This window comes from Chelonoidis abingdonii, chromosome 6 (assembly GCF_003597395.2).
Source record: "Chelonoidis abingdonii isolate Lonesome George chromosome 6, CheloAbing_2.0, whole genome shotgun sequence".
Taxonomy (NCBI): domain Eukaryota; kingdom Metazoa; phylum Chordata; order Testudines; family Testudinidae; genus Chelonoidis; species Chelonoidis abingdonii.
The window spans coordinates 28101169-28113706 of record NC_133774.1 but is presented as its reverse complement, the minus strand read 5'-3'; positions in this window follow the sequence as shown (position 1 = coordinate 28113706).

Genomic DNA, 12538 nt, shown 5'->3' with positions numbered 1-12538 from the left:
TAATGCATCTATTACTCTCATTAGCATACTGAAAGGACATATGGAAGCAGTCCAGTTGTTTTGTTTTCCACTTGATCAGGCTACAGTTCAAAGTGGACAGACACTTCTGTAATTAAGCGTTTGTATCCTTTTCTCTCCCCCTGACCACACTCTGTTTGCTAATTCCAAGCTACTAGGGTGGTAGAGCGTGCGACCGGTATAAGTCTGGCTTTACATTTAACATTCCTGGGACCACTTGACAGTCAGTTTCCCAAAACACATTTTGAAAGTTAAGTACTTGATAACGAGCTTCTGTTTCTGGCTTTTCTAGAGCTTCTACAAAGCAGGGCGACAGCCAAACCACCCCTGCATTCGGAAGGGGGATGGATGAAAGGGTTATGTTGCAATTATATTCTTAATAAAATACATCATATTTTTTGCTGCTGGTGATGTATTCAGTATTCTCGGTGCCTAACCAGCGACGTAAAGTCACGAAACGTAAACAAATCAACATGGAGATAAGCTGCATAGATCAGCAAAACGGAGGGGGGGGCTGCAAGAATCCCGTTACTTTCCAGTTTCGAGAGACCCCAAATCCTTTGCGTCTGCAAAGCTGAATCCAATGATGCCTAAAGTCTCTTTGAACGCTGTAGGTATTTTGTTTGATCGATTTAGATACGTGCTGTCGTCATGACATAAATCAGTTGGTGAGGGAGCATGAAAAGGACACCCTCCATGCTCCCTTTTAAAAAAGAGTAGGCATTTTCTGTTGTATTTTCATCTCCTGCTACATCATAACCACCATTGGAACAACTGAGTCTATTTCTCGCATTTATGGTCACCTTTACTGAGAATTTGTCTCACCAACACGCTTATTAAAGAATCTTACATAAATGTTTATTTCTTAAACTCTCTGTGTCCATTCAGAAAAGCTACAGTAAGCATTACAGAAACATGAAATTCTGGTTTCGCGTCTCACGTATTCTTGATCAAACAATGTAAGGATCCAGCTGCACCACCTATACAAGCGTTCATCACACCATAGACTATACATTTAGTATCTTGGGTGAGGCCTGTTAGTCATCACAAGTGGCTACACTTCATCACCCCAATATAATCACTATTTGTAATAGGTTTGAATAACTTTGAGCTTAGGTCCTTCAGGGATCTTAGTTTTGTTGATCTTGTACATCCTTGCTAAGCCCGTACACCGTTTGGCTCATAATGTGTAAGCATGAAACTGTGAGCCTCACTTGTCATCTGACTGCAAATGTTATAGGTGACAAATACAAGGTGCAGCCAGGAGCTTCTCACAATATCTCTCAGTACTTCCTCGCCATGTACTGAGAGACTGAGTAGCGCTAAAATCGATATTAAACATATCGGATTACGGTTAGTGTGGACTGGAAATTTAATGTTTATTGGCCTCCAGTCTGGCTATTTCCTCACAGTGCTCACCAGCTGAAGCCGCTCTGCGACAGCGATCTGACTCGGATGCAGCTGGTGCAGCTTTTCCTGGTTAACCAAGGAAAAGCCTCTCGCAAACGTTTTGAATGTACACACTTCCTGATTTGGCCAGCAGTGAGCTCTAATATCGCGTCTAAAGGATGACGGATGTGCAAAGATCACACAAATCCTCATAAAAGTAACTTCTCAGCGTATTTGGCCAATATCGGGATTCGATACTCGATTCTTGATACAATTCGCCTCAGTATGGGGACACAAATCCTGTTTTCTATCAAAGCTCCTTGTTACAGAACATGAAATGCCAGAAGCGTTCTGGAAAAAATCTCCGGGGCTACACAGAGCTGCACCATTGACAAGCGTAACGGGAAGCCAGAGACTCAATATGGACGCTCTATGGATGGGAGGCGCCTTTCCCAGTCTTGTAGGTTACTGATGGACTCCAGCATCCCACAGTCCACAGCAGTCTCTGAAAAGCTATTATGCAGTTCTTGGCTGAGGCTTGACCCAACTGTCTGATAGGTTCAAACACCGTTGTCTGGCGTGGTTCAGGGTAATAGCTCCTCAGTTATCTTTCCCCCACCACCACTGTGAAATAGAGAGGGAAAGAAATCATTTCGTGACTTCTTTCAGCTGTCACCCGTATGTGTACTGATGCTGACTGAAATGTGTCCAGACGTGATGCGGCAGCGTGAAAGAGCAGTATTTGCTCCTCTCCCCTCTCTGGTGGCAGACGGGTGCAGTAGGACTGGAACTAGATTCTCATGAACCCCTGATGCTCCAAGCTTTTTAAGCGAATATGGGGGCGCGCGTGGAGGTTTTAAAATAACAGGAATGATTTGGTCTACTCCCGAGTAGAGTTAGAGACAGAATGGCTAGTAACCGTCTTCATCATAGCACTGGGGGCTGGGCTTCAATCAGCCCTCCTCTTCTATACCTTGTGTAACAAGAATAACGATTCTGTACTGCCTGGACTGTCATGCAGCAAGCATGCTGGGCTCCTCTCCCCGCCACCATTTTGTCCTGCCTGTTACTGTCATACGCCCCGGAGGCTCCTCCCCCCTCATTTTATCTCACTACAAGTCCTCTGTTTCTTATTCCGCATTCTTTTATTACTTCTGGACAACAAATGGGGGGGTACACTCCACGGATTAGCCCAGGTGAAGGTGGGGAGGAGTGGAATCGTAGCAGACGTGGTCGTTGTTGCTAGGAGCACCGCCTGTGATACTGACACGGAGCAGCTGCTGCTCTGATACACTGGTCTCTAGTTACACTTTCCCCTCTATTGACTTAGGCACGGCCTGACCTCTATTTTTAGTAAACCATAAAGGAGGGATTGACCGGGGAGTCATCCAGAGGTTTTGCTTTTTGCGGGCTCCCCAAGACGCCGATCTCAGACCAGGGTTGGGGCACTCAGTGATAGCAGTAGACTAGTCCATAGAGGTGGGGCAAGAAGATAACCTCATCTCATTGCCAGTTTTCCTGGCGGCAGTAGACGGTACAGAACAACTGGTAACCATCTCTGCTATCATGCAAAAGCAAATGAATGCTGCTATGTAGCGCTGGAGTATCGCCTCTGTCCGCAGCATCCAGTACACATACGGTGCCGGAAAAAAAAAATGCTGAATGGGCTCCATGGTTGCCGTGCTATGGCGTCTGCCAGGGCAATCCAGGGAAAAACGGCGCGAAAGGATTGTTGGCTGTTGTTTTCCCGGAGGAAGGAATGACTGACGACATTTACCCAGAACCACCCGCGACAATGATTCAACCCAGAATTCCAAGGGGCGGGGGAGACTGCGGGAACTATGGGATAGCTACGGAATAGCTACCCACAATACAACGCTTCAGAAATCGACACTAGCCTCGGACCATGGACGCACAACGCCGAATTACTGTGCCTAGTGTGGCTGCGTGAAATCGAATTTATAATATCAGTTTTATGAAACCGATTTTAGCTAATTCGATATTATCGCATAGTGTAGACGTGGCCTCAGTCTGTGAAGTTGTTTCAGCTTGTTTGGTTTGATGTAAAATTTGAAAAGTTCTTAACATTTGAAGATTGGCTGCTCTATATATACACAAGAACTATATTCAGTTGTTTTTTTTTGAAATGTACAACCCTTAAACATCAGGATAGATCCGTACTGCAGACTAACATGACTGGACAGCTTCAGAGCTTCTGGTAATCAAGTGGAGATCATGATCCAGGTTCTGCCTCTGGTTGCTCTCAACTGAAGTCAGTAGTTTTCACTGATGCCACTAGAACCCATGCTTATATATAAGGCTGATTTGGTCTCAAGTGATTTTAAGTATTCTAATTTTTCTGCATCAATTTTAATGCTTTTCCTTGAGTTTTAAAAATTAAATTAAAAAAATGTAAAACGTCTTACTTAAATTACTACTACATACCTGGCAAACCCACAAAAGGTCTGTGCCAGTTATAACAGAGATTTCAGAACAGTGGGTATGGTGAGAGGTAGTGGATAGAACAGGCTAGGAAGCCAGGAGACTTGTGTCACTGGAAGTTCTGAGAATAGAAACCCATGGTGTGACCTTGGGCAAGTTATTTGGGACAAATGTGACTTTCTCAAAGTAGGCACCTAAAACCATAGTGAGGCTAGGGTCTTCCTACCTGAGAGATTACCTCTCCCTACAGATGTTGCTACATTTGAGGCCAACTGCCCTAAGAATAAAAAAATGGGGCCTGCTGGCAAAGAGTTGAGAGTCCCTCTCCTTTGGACTGAAATAGCCTAAATAAGTTGATCATGATGTAGAGGTGTCCTGAGAGGATATTAAGTAAAACTATTGCAGTCCTTTTTTTCCTGCACCTCTCCTTACCTCTCTGCTGAGCCACAGACCAGAGTTCCATACTCTTTTTTTCCTGAAAGGATTGCAGTTAAAACCTCAGAGCTATGATGTGCAAATCCCAGGATGTAGGTGGTAATAGCTGCCAGTCAGTGTCTTAGTGAAGAAAACATGTAATACAAACACATTTGCAAATACTATTAGTAATATTTTTGAATAACTTTCTTAAACAAACAAGGTGAGTGAGGTAATATCTTTTTATTGGACCAACGTCTGTTGGTAAAAGAGAGATGCTTGTGAGTTACACAGAGTTCCACTTCAGGGCTGGGAAAAGTACTCAGCTAAATACAAGGGTGGAACAGATAAGGAGTTAACACATTGCAAGAGACCATTCAAGATGAAGTGAGGAGTTAGCAACATCTGATAGATGTTACTGTTAAGTTTGGCTTCCTTTTCCTTCAGGTTGTGGTGCTTCCATTTCAGAAGGAAAATTTGATATCTCCCACTGTTGTTTGCAGTGTTATTGTAACCCTGTAGGTTCCAGGATATTGGAGAGGTGAATGGTTCTTGCGAACACATGTTGACTCCCAACCCGTTCTGCCCTTGTATTTAGCTTAACACTCTGAGTACCTGTCCCAGCCCTGTAGAAGAGCTCTGTATAAGTTTGAAAACTTGTCTTTCATCAGCAGAAGTTGGTCCAATAACAGATATTACCTCACCCACCTTGTCTCTCTGATATCCTGAGACCAACATAGCTACAACGGTTCTTAAACAAAACTATTAGGCAATACATCTTTTGGTGTTCTTTATACAGATTCCCCCACTTTGCTGCTTTTACATATATTTCAGTGCAAGATTTTAATCAAGACACAAACACTTTGTACTCTGATTCACACATAGACACACATCATCCTCTGATCTCAGTGATGATTTCTCAGTCTCTAAATGAGGTCAAAAATGTGTGCGTGTGTGAGAGAGACATGAATTCTCCAGAACCTGAGGAGAATGGCACTTATTAGTCCCCTCTGAGCACTCCAGAATCTTCTCAGCAAACAGCCAAATACCCTCACAGCCAACACCATTATCAGCCACTTTGATCTAATAGCCAGCTCTCTCCTCAAGCCAACAGTTTTACAGCAAGATATAGGAATCTGCAGCCTGTATCCAAAGCAATACAGGTATTGGGATGCTGCCTTCAAATCAGACACATTCTTATGTTGGTCAGTCACTGAGTCCAGAGGGCTGTCTCTGGTCCCCACATTTACAACTTCCCTCCCATGCCCAAACTTTGACAGGTTCCGCTCTCAGACAGTGAATGTGTGAAACTTGCAAGACTACTTGCCCTCAACAGAAACACGCTGCATGGCTTTAGAAATAGCTTCTGCATGTTTCTAGACTGCTTTATCTATGGGCTTATCTATACATATAGCACTGCTGCAGCACAGCTGCATTGTGTCTGGTGAAGTCTCTCCCATAGGCATGGAGTGTCTTTCAATGGGATTTGGGCACCTACCTCTCTTAGGGTGCTTTGAAGATCCTAATCAGGTGTTGTGTTGCTCTAGCATAGGAATACATGCATAAACACTCAGAGGTGCTGCCTCAACTGCCTAAATTTTGGCCTCAACTTCTCTCTAACTCTGTGCAACTTTTCATCTCCTGTATAAAATGGAGATAGGTACACTTGCCCTCTGATGAAGGGTGCTATATGTGGGCCTTAGCCAAGCATCTCTGAAATCAAAAGAAAGCCTCCCATTGCCTTCTGTGGGTTTAAGATACCACCCTACATATGTGAAATATTATAAGTCAGGGCTGATAGCACCATCTATTATTAAGACTGCCTGACACTTCACATTACAAGACCCTGTTTTTAGTTGCTTATAATTTCCCCAAACTTTCACTATTTGGGTTGAAGCTTTCTATGCCAGGTGTCTGTCTCATAAGAACATAAGAATGGCCATCCTGGGTCAGACCAATGGTCCATCTAGCCCAGTATCCTGTCTTGCGACAGTGGCCAAAGCCAGGTGCTTCAGAGGGAATGAACAGAACAGGTAATCATCAAGTGATCCTCAGGCTAATTTTTTCTGGAAAACTTCCGCCAAATTGGTTCAGCAATTTGAGAACAAGGCTAGCGGGAAATACATTGTTTTTCCATGTTAAAAAATTCTGGTGAGCTTTCCTTTGAAAAATTGTAGCTCCCTCACACTTTGGAGCACGAACTTGAAATTTTCTTGGGAGGGAAAGGAGGAGGAATGGCCAACCTTTGTGTCAGGGATGTGACTTTTGCCATCCCTATGAAAAGCACCAAAACTTAGTCAATTTATAAGCCTCTGAAAAATAGCAATTTGCATATGCTCTGAGGGAAACAAATTTCAAAAGCTAAAATGTCTTGAAGATGCCATCTGCACTGGATATCCTCCAGGCTGTTTCCTCTGTGCTGCCAGCGACTCCCTCCACCCCCATTGGGCTCACATAGCACGGAGGAAGAAGGCTCCTGATTCAAATACAGAGGGAACAAGAGCTGGACTTGCAGAAACTAAGGCGTAGAAGATTGGGACAAGAAACCTGGTGAGGGCAGTTGGGAGTGGGAAGACTGGGACTGGAGGCTGGCAGAGGGGAGAGGGAAACTGGAAGTGCAAGTTGGTGTGGGGAGACACTGGGACTGAGATGAAGAGTTTGGATTTGCTTCAGAAGGAGACTAGGACTGTCATGAGAAGCATGAGGAGTGGAGATTGGGACTGGCTAGGTGAATAGAATGGGACTGGGATGAGAAACATGGGGTGGGGAAGACACAGGACTGGGACAGGAACAGGACATAAGAGGTCATTCATATGGGTGTCAATATGTGACACGTGATGGAGGTTTTTTGTTTTTTTTTTTAAAAGCTAGGAAATTCCACACATCCCCCCCCCCCAATAAAAATATTAGGTTGGAGAGTCAATCACTCAAAGGTTAGGAAATGCCAGAATTAAAGTCACCCTTCAATCAACTCAAAATAAATATTTGTAGAGAACATGTTAACCCTACTCAGGAATTTAAGCTTAAACACGCACAAAACCAAAGGAACTTTGTTTTAAGTTATTCCTCCAGATGTTTTATGTGATTTATATTAATGGTACACATTAAAATCCAGATATCTATTTTCTTAGTGTTATACTACTTCTAGAATAAAAATAATGTAATTAAGAAATAGAAATTCAATTTGGGTAGAGTATTTAGGTTTCTTGCTTTGACCTCTGATCAAGAATGCTTGTCTACAGAAAACAAATTGAATCAGGCATCAGTAGCTAACCTGCTCCGTTAAGCTAGTTGGTATTTTATTGCAATCTCTGGTTGAACAGGCTATTCATGGAAATCTGCTTTCATTTCAGGTGTCTCTTACTTAAACCTCTGTTGTCTAGTGTATGTTCTTCCCACAGGAAGGTTATGTTGCTAGAATTTCTTGGTATGAAACAGTCAGTTACCAATTTCAATCAGTTAAGTTTAACAACAGCCTAATTTACTTCAAAAAAAAATATGTTGGGGTGGAGGGGAACCACACTGTAAAATTCAGAGTCACAGAAGTAAACATAATTACTTAACAACTTAATCTGGCACATGCTGTATACTATTGAATGTAAACATGTTTTGATTTGATATACTGTGCTTCTTTCCTCATATATTACAGATAAACAGCAATTCACTTGAGCTAGCCCTATAACATATGACTAAATAATAAAATATAAATTGCTTATAGAGTTCAAGCTGATCTCCAGTACATTATCTCTGCTTTGTGTAACTTAATACTACACCTGTACTGTAGACTTCAGTGTTAGACACAACCATATAAACATTGTGGCTGCATTAACAGTATCATTCATAAAATACATTCACATATCCATTTCGTGTATAATACACGTCAACTGAAATGGCATAACCCCAGCTTGTCTCAGCTGCATCACTTAAGCACAGGTCTCTTTGCAGCCCCTTTGGGTGTCAATGGAATATGTTCTTCATGACAAGGATCATAGTCCTTACCAGTTAAGCAAAAAACTAAAATACATACTAAAATCCACAAACTAAAACTATAACCCAAGGAACAATTGGATTATACTTCCACTTTACCTTATTTCAAGAGAGATGGCATTACAGAGCAGCTTGATTTTTAACTGGCTGTGTCAGTTGATGTAAAGTAAATTGTAAGTCTGGGCCTATCCAGTATCAGCTTGTTTCACTGCAATTTCAGTCTCTCTTGTTTCACTGTGAAGCAATAAAACTCAAGTTAACCTTGTGACAACATTTCTTAGAATGCTATGGGATGTCCTAGTGAATTTGACATGTCAGCTAGCTTCAGGGACCAGACCCCTTGTGATGACTTGAAGGACATATAAATAAAACAAATTGATCTGTGTTATGATTTCTCCTAGCCAGCATCCCAATAGAAATAAAAACTTTACTATAGAAAGTAGAGTAAGTTAATTATTAACATATGCCTTTAAATATATGACCATGCATTTGTATTTTTCCTGAGCATGGAGGGTTAGGGGGGAGGGGTGTCCTCATTTCCCCACCTCCTCAGAAATAAGAAAGGTGTCTTTTTCCAGGCTTGGTTTTAAACAAAAGCTAACCTAGGAGTCCTGGAGGTTTCCCACAAACTAATTCTTAGGACACCCTATATCCACCTTCCCCTCTCCAATGTAGATGCTCTGCCAACTAGAGGTTCCATTTGTGGCTAAGTATACAGTTGTTTGTGAAGCCAAAGGTCAACTGCACTCTAAAGATACTATACAGTAGTAGGTCCTCTGCTGAGTCAGAAGCTCAAAAGTGCTAACTTTAAGAGTGAGCAAAATTAAGGTCTCTGACATTCTTCATTGCTTGTTTTAAAGAACAGTTGGACTACTGAAGAAGGCTATTCAAGGATATCCACACCCCAGGATTTGCCAGACTACCACATTTTAAATAAACTTGAAAGTGAAAAAGTTTGATTTAGTATCAGAGTTCGGAAAGTTATTACCTTCTCAGGAGACTAATAGATTTATTAATACCAGAATCATAGATCTTTCTTACCAAAAACTCCACAAATCAGTGTCTATCGTATCTGGACCTGGACACAAAATTATAGTGATTTGTTCTTAGAAGTGTCATTGACTAACTGTATGAAACAGGAGTCTGAGCCCAGGGCTCCATCCTGCAAGGTGCACATTGCTCTGACCTAATCCAGCAAAAACACATACGTGCTTAAATGCAAGCAAGCATGTGAATACTCCCAACAGGACTATTCAGATGTTTGAAGTTAAGTGTGTGACTAAATATTTCACCTGGAAAAAGCTCAGAAGAAGAGTCTATAATTATGTCACAGGACTTTGGATCAAAAGATCTGAGCGATATTTTTGGCACTGCCACACACGTGCAGCGTAACTTTGACCAAGCCTCTGTGTTTCAGTTTTCCCATCTATAAAGTGTAAATAGTACTATGCTATTTTGAACATTGTCTCAAGGAACCTGTGGCCAAAAATCCTACCCTCTCCTCTGGAAAGAGTTTTGTTTGATATCCCAAGTGACAAACCCTTATAGCGAACTGAAATGGGGAGTAGAGACCCCAGGCTGGCCTGGCACCTTGGCGTTAATACAGCAACCACCAGACAGTGCTGATTAGCAGCCTCACAGCAGCTGAGAGAATAAGAGAGCTGAGAAGTAGAGGGGCTGGGTGGCTGCCAGATGAGCAAGCAGGCTGGGGAAAGAAAGTCCTGCCAGCAAACTGGTGTGAAATTGACAAAGAGATGACCAGATCCACAGGCTAGAGAAGCCTACAGAACCAGAGGAAGTAGGAAGGGGCTCAGGACAGAGCAGGATGAGTTTCTAAGGCGTGATTCCACTGGCCTGGTCTAAGGGCCCTGAGCTGGCATCCAGGTCTAACCACTTCACTGGGTTCTCATACTGATACCTCAGACTTAAGAACTAACCCCTGAGCTAACCCTGCTGAAAGGGAAAATCTATAGATCCCAGCGAGACTGAAACAAACACCATTTATAGCCCAAATGAGGCTACCTAGGGACTCAGGCAAAGGAGCTGGCTGACTGCCCCACCAGACCAAGCGAGCTCTGTGCAATGTGCCATCTGGCCAGAGGGGGCTATGTCATATTAGCACACCAGCTCACAGGAACCAAATGTGAAACTATACACCATCATGCATAATTGGTGCATCCGAGACTTTAGCACTGCTAGAATCAGTAGTGTGACAAAGTTCCTCCTCTACCTTGGTGGGTCCTGCACTTATTGGCAGATTTGCTCACCTCAGTGATCTTCCCCACAGTCTGGGTCAACTCCTCCTGTATCTGATCAGGAGTTGGGAGGTTTGGGGGGAACCCAGGCCTGTCTTCTACTCCAGGTTCCAGCCCAGGGCCCTGTGGATTGCAGCTGTTTATAGTGCCTCCTGTAACAGCTGCATGACAGCTACAACTCTCTGGGCTACTTCCCCATGGCCTCCTCCAAACACCTTCTTTACCCTCACCACAGAACCTTCCTCCTGGTGTCTAATAACACTTGTACTCCTTAGTCCTCCAGAAGCACTCTCAGCTTCTTGCTCCCAGCTCCTCACATGCCCATGACAAACTGAAGTGAGCTCCTTTTTAAACCCGTGTCCTGATTAGCCTGCCTTGATTGGCTACAGGTGTTCTAATCAGCCTGTCTGCCTTAATTGGTTCTAGCAGGTTCCTGATTACTCTAGTGCAGCCTCTGCTCTGGTCACTCAGGGAACAGAAGCCTGCTTCTCCTGGGGCCAGGAGTAGCTCTCCCTTTGACTTCACGCCGCGAGTAAGGAGGGAGAGCGAGCTGCTGTGTGTCTTGTTCCTGCCCGGGTGCGGCCCTCTGCTGCCTGTTGCTGCTGCGCTACGCCTGCTGCTGTTCTAGCTTCTCGCTGCCTCCCCGCTGGGCTAGACACCACCACCCACCCCTCTCCCTGCTATTCACCGCTTGCTGGCTGGCTAGTTGATTCCCCCCGTCCCCTCCGTTCTGCTGTTACTCCATGATCTTACACCCTTGGGGGGGGCTGCTGGCCTGCTTCCCAGAGAAGCGGGGTGGGGAGGACCCCGTATCTTGTTGCTTTGAGGACACCTGTGCGTGAGGAGGGTCTCTCCTGCCTGGACACGAGACCACACACCTGAACGCTGCTGGGGCTGCATCGTTTTTTGGCAGTTGATGCGTCGAAGCTAGTTGGAGCCAGAGGAGGATTATGAGAGGCGGAGGAGACCGCCCGCTGCTGAGGACCCAGTGCAAGACCACTGTGAGGGTATTCGGGACTGAGTCTTTTGTGCGTGTGGGTTTTGACTGTGTCTGTTGGACACCGGGTGGGATGGCACTGCACCTGCCCCGTCCATCTGTGTTCCCTTTCGCCCCGCACCACCATCGTGCCCCCTCCCACCTCGCGCTGGCTGTTTTCCTTCTGCTTGGGACTCCTTCCTCTGGGACTGAGTGCTCGCCTGACCAACCTCCGCCCCACTATTCCATCGTATTTACAGAAGGCCTGCGAGGCACAGTAGCGCACCCAATTGACTTCCTTGCGGCAAGTGCCTTTGCTCTGCATGCACCACCGTGCCCCTCCGCCCCCTGGACTAGGGGCCCTGTCCTTTTTGTCTGCCCAGCCGGATGCATTTTGTGCCCTGTGTCCTGCACCCATACCCAGCTTGCCCTTCCACCCCCACACCCCTGTCGCTCGCCAGCCCTGATTGGCCCCTTCTCCTCGCTGTGCCACTTCCCAGGGTTAGCACCTCCTCATCGCGTCATTGTGCCTTCCCCATTAGAGTTTCCCCTGTTCACTGCACCCGCCTCTGCCGTTGGCCCCCCTGCGATCCCTTGTGCAACAACTGGCAAGGAGCCGCGTACTCCCTCTGGATCGTTTGCCGTGGACCTCCCACTCCTAGGTCTCATTGTTTGCTCCCCCACCCTTTAGGCCTTCCCTTTCTCGCACCCCTCCTCCCTCGCCTCTGCAGCCTGCGGGGAGGCGTGCGCTCGCCTCCTCTCTTCCTCCCTCCCTCGCTGTTTCCCCCTCTCCCTAGCTACTCGTATTTAGCCGTTCTTAAACCATTATGGCGTCGTGACGTGCGGGGAGACCCACGCGATGCTTCCCACTGCCCATTCCTCCTATTCCTGCCCCTTTATGTCCATCTGCTCCAGTCACTCACTAGTCGTCCGGCCTGCTGAGCCGAATCCACCTACTCCCACTGCTGTGCATTGCGCTACGGCAGTGAATTAGTTACTGGGGGGACCTCTTGCGCTGCCACGTCCCTTCCCCCTTCCGCATTCGGGGAACCTCCCA